The sequence below is a fragment of the Dermacentor silvarum genome, chromosome 2, assembly GCF_013339745.2.
Source record: "Dermacentor silvarum isolate Dsil-2018 chromosome 2, BIME_Dsil_1.4, whole genome shotgun sequence".
NCBI lineage: Eukaryota > Metazoa > Arthropoda > Arachnida > Ixodida > Ixodidae > Dermacentor > Dermacentor silvarum.
The window spans coordinates 163,011,285-163,019,090 of record NC_051155.1 but is presented as its reverse complement, the minus strand read 5'-3'; positions in this window follow the sequence as shown (position 1 = coordinate 163,019,090).

Genomic DNA, 7,806 nt, shown 5'->3' with positions numbered 1-7,806 from the left:
AGGGCTACGCCACTTGGTCTCAAAACCTCGTGACGTCACTTCATCAAACCGAGCAGACGGTTCAGCTCTCAGAGGCCACGCCGGCGGTGGATAACCATCTCCGGCATCTCTGGGAGGCTCGCCATAGCCTAGTCCGCCGATGGCGCCGACAAAAGCATAATCGTCAGCTCAAAATCCGCATCGCAGCCCTCACCCAGGAAGCGGACGAGTACGCGGCCCAGCTCGCCGACTCTAATTGGGTAGAACGCTGTAACACTGCCGCCAAGCAGATGTCAAACCGCAACACGTGGCGTCTCTTCAGGGCCCTCATCGACCCTAGCCAAACGCGCACAGAAACGCAAAAACATCTTCAACGCGCGTTTCACGCCTATGCGGGTGACGCGGACAAACTAGCACGGGCTCTTAGAGATAGATATCTCTGCAGCCAACAGGACCCCCTCGGACTGGCGTACTCCTATGCAGGCTCGGAGAACGCATACTTGGATCGTTGTTTTCAACTCCACGATCTGAAGGCGGCCCTGTCCAAAATGAAGCGAGGAACGGCGCCGGGTCGGGATCGAGTGACTGTTAAGCTTCTAGCCAACCTCCCAGACCCGGCATACCTTCACCTCCTCGACTACTTCAATCAAATCTGGGAGGGGCGCGAGCCACTACCGATTGATTGGAAAACGGCCTTAGTCACTTTCATTCCCAAACCGGGCAAGCTTATAAACATCGAAAATCTCCGACCCATTTCCTTAACCTCGTGTGTGGGGAAGCTTATGGAAACAATGGTTAGAGATAGGCTCTCCGATTACCTCGAGGCCCGCCACACCTTTGCCGACACTATGTACGGCTTTCGTCCACATCGCTCTGCTCAGGACATCCTCCTGCAACTCCATTGTGACGTTATAGAACCGATCGAACATCCCAGTGACGACAAGGTAGTCCTCGCCTTAGATCTCAAGGGAGCCTTCGATAACGTCACTCACCACATCATTCTCTCCCACCTGTCCCAAACGGACTGTGGCCATAATGCTTTCAGGTACGTCCGTCAGTTCCTGATGGAACGGCAGGCGTACCTCCGCATTCAAGACAAGGAGCATGGCCCGTACCCTCTGGGTACACGAGGAACACCACAAGGAGCGGTCCTCTCTCCTCTCCTGTTCAATCTCGCCATGGCTCACCTCCCCCCATTGCTAAAGGATGTCCCAGGAGTGCAGCACGCTCTGTACGCCGACGACATCACGCTGTGGGCAACCCAGGGTTCCCTAGGTAGTATTGAGGCCTGCCTGCAACAAGCAGCATCGGTCGTGGATGAATACGCCCGACGTTGCGGTCTCGAATGCTCGCCTACTAAATCAGAGTACGTGCATCTTCGCCCCAAACCAAAAGACACAACTCAAATTGTACTCTCACTGCATACCGGGCCTATCCCGGAACGCGACGAAATCCGCATCCTGGGGCTCTTCATACACAAGAGTCGAAAAGTCGATACAACCCTGCGCAAGTTACGTACGGTCGGGGATCAGGTGGGCCGCATGGTCCGCCGGGTCTCAAACAAGCGGGGGGGTCTTAAGAGTCAAGATGCTCTGCGCCTCGCCAACGCTTTCGTGACCAGTCGAATCCTCTATTCGACACCCTACCTGCGTTTGCGCAAGTGCGATGAGAACATGCTAGAATGTATTCTCCGCAAAATTTACAAACGCGCCCTAGACCTCCCGATCTCGACGTCTAACCAGCGTCTTGCAGACTTGGGCATGACCAACACGTATGGGGAGCTCAAAGAGGCCCATCTCAACAACCAGTACCTGCGACTTACTAAGTCACACGCTGGGAGAAACCTCTTACACCGTCTCCATATCTCTTACACCTATCAGACAGAAGAGCGAACCACAATCCCTGAGGACTGGCGTGGTGCTTTGACCATCCAGCCTCTGCCCTACAACATGGCTAGGGGGACTTACGAAGGCAGGCGAACTGCGCGGGTTACCGCCTTGCAGGGACGCTATGGGTCCCGCCCTGGAGTCTTCTACACGGACGCGTCCGGCCCTCACCACGGCGGGTGGTACACGGCAGCCGTAGTCCATCAAAACGTACCCATTCAAGGGCTCACCTTTCGAGCGCCGGACATTACTCACGCGGAGGAAGTCGCCATAGCCCTCGCCGCAGCGGACCCCGCATCTCGGATTATCATCACCGATTCGCGGAGTGCGTGTCAAAATCTTACTAAAGGTCGCATCACTATTCGCGCCGCTCGTATCCTCAAGCGCTGTGAATATTTAGACCGCCCAAATCCACGTGTCGTCATTTGGACTCCGGCCCACGCAGGGCTAGGTGGTAACGAGGCTGCCGATGCCTCAGCCCGAGCGCTTAACTCCCGGGACCCGCCTCGCCCTCTATCGCCTGACGTTCCAGAACCTAATCCGGTAACTTCCTTTCGAGACATCACGGATATGTACAAAACGAATAGGCTCCGATTTCCGCCACCGGCACCGGACCTGACTAAGACGGAGGAGCGCTGGCTCTTACGTCTATACACCAACACAATATTGTGCCCTGCGATACTTAAGCATTTCAATCCGGCCTTCTCCGGGGAATGCCCGCACTGTGATCATCCGTTCGCGGATCCTTTCCACATGGTGTGGGCATGTACCTCAAACCCGGCGGTCCCGCCAATCCCCTTCCCTTCCCCCCCTACCCGAGAGAGCTGGGAGGCTGCCCTGCTCGGCTGCTCGACCTTGGAGGGCCAGAGAGCCCTCGTGGCCAGGGCACGCGCCGCTGCGGAAGCCACAGGGGTCCCGGACTAGGGACTCCTCCTAGAGTTTGTAAAGGGTCGGCCCTTAAGGCCGTCCCTATCTCTCACTTGTAAATACAGCAAATAAATGTTTTTCACCACCACCACCGGCACCCACGATCACACGCCGGTTACCAACGCCAGATTGCCGACGCCAGGGGCGGGGCCTCGCCTCGATGACGTATCACCATTTTCTTCCTCTTTGGCACCATTCCAACGCCGCCGGCGTTGGATCGCGTTGGAACGGACAACACGCTGGGCTGGTAGTGACTAGGCACAACTGTGGCTGCCTCGATGACGTACCTCCATTTTCTTTTCCCCTCTGTTTGGCGGCACGGTCGGTTGTACCCCGGTGCCGGGCGCCGACGCGAAGCGGCGGTCGTTGGGGTGTTGCGGAGCGCAGCGTAGCAACACCCCAAATAAAAAAAAACTGCTTCAGTCAGGTAAACTGCTCCCTCCTTGATAGTGAGATATTTGGATCATCAAAACAGTGATGCGTTTATTTAGGAATACCACCGAAAGGGTTTTGATGATCCAAATATAATCTCACTATCAGGGAGAGAGCAGTCTACCTGACTGGAGCAGTATTTATCTTTATTTGGAGTGTTGCTAGTTGCTACGCTGCGCTCCGCAACACCCCAACGACCGCCGCTTCGCGTCGGCGGCCGACACCGCGGCACCACCGGGGCACAACCAAACGCGCCGCCAAACAGAGAGAGAGAAAAAAAAACACCGCATATCCACGGGGTGAATGATGATGAGTGGGCGAAGCTCCGGAGGGAATCATCGGTAAACCGTGAATCTTCCGTGTAATTCGCCCAGTCTCGCCGCACTAAATCGAACGATTGACTTCCACCAATGACACGCGCCATATGTGACGTCATTCCTATTTTATAACAGCGCCCTTCATTATAATTGCACCATCTCCCGCTTAAGGGGACGCTAGCACAAACGCGTTAGAAACGTGCAGTACTCTAAGGGGATGAGGCCACAGCGTCTTACGCAGCCGTTTACACATGCCGGAACGTGCACCGCGTTTGCCGACGCCATCAGCGTTTATGAATACGGGGGTAAGGCGGAGAGGCCACAGCGTCTTACACCAGCTTCTTGCACGGGCCGTAACGCGCTAGCACAAACGCGTTAGAAACGCGCAGTCTTTCGTTAATGTTGGGTATTTATTGCCATCGTGGTGCGTCTGTCCATGTGCGCTTCGTGGCGTAGTGGTTAGCGCCACGCGTTCAGAAGCGAGGGGTCCCTGGTTCGATTCCGCTACGGCCACAACTCTCGGAATTTTTTTTCGCATAAAAGTAGACGTGGCTACCTACTACGACGATCACTACTACTACTACAGAGGAGGGACAGACCCACACCCTAAGGAGCTTCGCCCCTAAAAAAGAAAATGGTGATGCGTGATCGAGGCGAGGCCCCGCCCCTGCAGATTTGTTGTGAAAACAGTCGCACCCCTGCGCAACGCTTGAAACAGCGAAGCTGAGCGATCATAGCCCTGCAGTATAGTGCCTAGAATATACTTACTATACCTGCAGGCTGGCAGCATTTTCCGGGAGTGCGCGCGAACTTTTCATCTTATTACTCATGATGATGATTTCTTTTCGCGCGTCTCGGACTTACGGCCGTCATTGCGCGTTGCATAGCGCAGCTTGCAACACCGACACCACGTTGCAACGCCGACAACGCGCTCCAGCAGACCCGCTCTGTGAATGCGTCTCTCTCTCTCTCTCCCGAGCATAGCCAACACCGCGCGCAAAACCTCTTTTTCACCTCGCAGAGCACGAGCGACGATGCTCGAACCCAATCATATGGTTCGCATAAATGCATGTTCTGCAAGCGTGGCTGTATAGCCTAGTGGTTACGACGCTCGCCTTGGGACCGTGGGTACGCGGGCTCGAATCCCGCCTCGCCAAGAAAGTTTATTTTCTTCATTGCTAATGATGATAGTTTCTTGATACGAACCACAACTTACGGCTGGGTTAAACAGCGCATGTGTGAAGATCGGGCCGATTAGCCATCAGAAATGCATGCTGATCACAACGGACACGCGAGCAGAATCGCTTAGTTCGGAGTTTTCTACCCACATATGCAAGCTCACAGACGAACTTGGCACGCGTGCTCGCGGTGGCTGCAGGCTGGTCGACCGCGGACCACAGAACGCCGCCTTAACGGCCCGTACGCGTGATCTCGGATCGCGACCGATCACTGATGAGCCACCCGTAGATACCTATAAGACAAGCTCTCGGCGACGGTTTGCGGCTCATTATTAGATCGGGCAGCCGCAAATTTTCGGCACGGCCACACCATGGGTCACAGTCTAGCCCATTAGGCCTAATCAGAGACGCGTCCTCATGTGTAGGCGACTACGGTTTAATACCGAATCAACGCAGATTGATTCACCGCGGCTGTACGACCCTCAGAAAGCCGACAGACCGCTTCGCCAACGAAAGCGAGTGCACGAGATGACATTCAGCGCCTCCATTTTTTCAAATAGAGGCGCTGCCCGTGTTCACGGCCGCCATCTTTGCGAAATGCCGCACGGTGACCCCTCGTTTAAACGCCGTTCGTAGACGCACAACGGTCTCTTTTCGTAGCTACGAGCGACCCGTCACAAGACTAGCTTTGAATTTACATGGCGGGCTCAAAAATATGTCACAGCGCGCTGACCCCCGGTCGCAGACACATTTGCACAGACGGCAGATGGATGTGGACGAAAAAATTTACGCAGAAACGCCTCTGGGAGTTGTCTAAGTATATGTAAGCATTACGCCCCTTGCTCATCTCCGCGCAGCCCGGTGTCATTATCAATGATCTAAAACTTGATCCGACCAGTATACAAATGAAAGCGCTGCGGCGACACGAACTGCTTCTTCTTCCTGGGGTTTTACGTGCCAAAACCAGTTCCGATTATGAGGCACGCCATAGTAGAGGGCTCCAGATAAATTTTGACCACCACCTAGGGTTCTTGAACGTGCACTACAACGCAAGCACATGGGCTGCGGACGGAGGTGCAAGGTGAATTGATGCCGCAAGCAAACTACGGCAGGTGGCGGCATCAGGTACACTGATGACGTTCCGATCCTTATAAGCCGTTATCGCTCTTTAGTGCCTTATCCATCCGTGTCAAACCATTATCAACCATGAGCAATCATAGACCCACGGCGGCTGCGTCTGGCGCGGCCCGTATCTTGAAAGCGATCTGCGATGGGAACAGAGAGCGCCGACTGCTGATAGCGTCGTGAGTACTGTGTTCTTGCTGTTTCATCATCAGCCTATTTTTATGTCCACTGCAGAACGAAGGTCTCTCGCCTTGGGCCTCCCAATTAGAGAACTCTACCGTTGGCGCCGATGACCGCGCAGAGCGGTGTGGAGTGACGTGATGGGCATTCCCCGCTTTTGTCTGTCACACAGATTAGCCTTAACGAGCTGACAATAACCCACAGAAACCATCTGCAATAAAGATGGAAAAACCCTCGTTTTCTGGAAGAAAACTGGAAAGTAAAACTTTCTAAGCAATAGAAGGTCGCCATTAAGCACAGCATGGCCCACTATTAAACTGAAAAGCCCACTGGTATTTCAGACAACTTCGCTAGTTCTTCAGCTTCAGAGGGAAAAAAGCACTTGATTCAATTTGACAGACATTCTACCACCAAAAAAATATTTTCCAGACCTTCATATACGAACCGAGTTGTTATCAGTGCTGGCGTATTAATTTGGAGTTCTCTTTGAAAAGAGTAGAGCATACTATACATTACGATTCATAGGTACCTAAGTTACTGATAGCTAGCGAGATTCTTGTTAAGTAATGTCATTCGCCTCCTGAGCATGCGCAGCGCTGTTTATTGCACGAAATTTGGAAGCATATAAGTCTGTGTTAAATTTTCTGATATTCAATATTTGTTGCCTTTTCGATTCAATTCGATATTCAATTCAATTCGAAATCTACTATTCGGTATTTGCACGCCCCTAATCAATGCAAATGGCAACTCAGAATCCATGAAGGTAGACATGTATATAATATTTTGCATGCGTTATTCTAGGTAACCTGAAACAGACAGCAATACAGTAATTCTGCTCAACAGAAACATTGCGAAATCGCAGTAAAAGCTTGTTCATTCAGATTTCACGGGACCAAAAAAAAATGTTTGTAGTAACCAGATGTCGAATTATCGAGGGTATCAAAAGAATAAAACAATGCTTATTATACCAACACACTTTTGTTTACTGAATTAGCAAATCCTGGTTCTTTCTTACACAAAAGCAGTGCAGAAGCTGCAATTTTCATCATCTCGTGACTGATTAGTGCTCGCAGTGGCGAGGGCCTCAACTTCCTTTTCAGTGTGGCCGCATTGCAAGCCCACATCATCTAAGACACGTGTTTCACTACTGCAAGCACATCCTAATTACTTTTTCACCATCATCAGTGAGCTGGCCACGAACAACCCACCCATCCATTGCGATGTAGCCTGCGGGTTTGATGGCAGCATGCCAGCTGTGGTAGAGTCGCTCTTCATCCTCGACAGCTTCCGTCATGTTTGTGACATTGCGCGTGCATTGCACTGAGTCAAAATGAAACTACTACTCGCCGCAACTGCTGCAGATGAATGAACAATCGCTATCGACGCAATCATGGATGGCGGCCACACAGTTCTGCAGGCAATCGACCAATGCGGTGTCATGGCGGCGGTAAACACAAAAACAAAGGCTATAAAGGCACAAAGCGTTCTGGGGTTCCTGTCGTTCAGATATGGTTTCTGCTGATGAATATGGCGATGCGGACTCCACTGCTTTGTTTCGGTAGGACTCTAACGCTGCTTTTGCTTTCACGTCACACATTTGCAGCGCTTCCGCACTAGCCAAGCTCCGAGATTTGTTTGAAATGAACCAGTGTGTCACCAAATATGTCCGAGTTTGATGCCATTAAATAATGCATACGCCTATCAGGACCAGAAATTAAGTCCAAATTATCCAATTTTTCAAATTAACGAGGTTTTACTAAGCACCTTATACAACAAACAAGA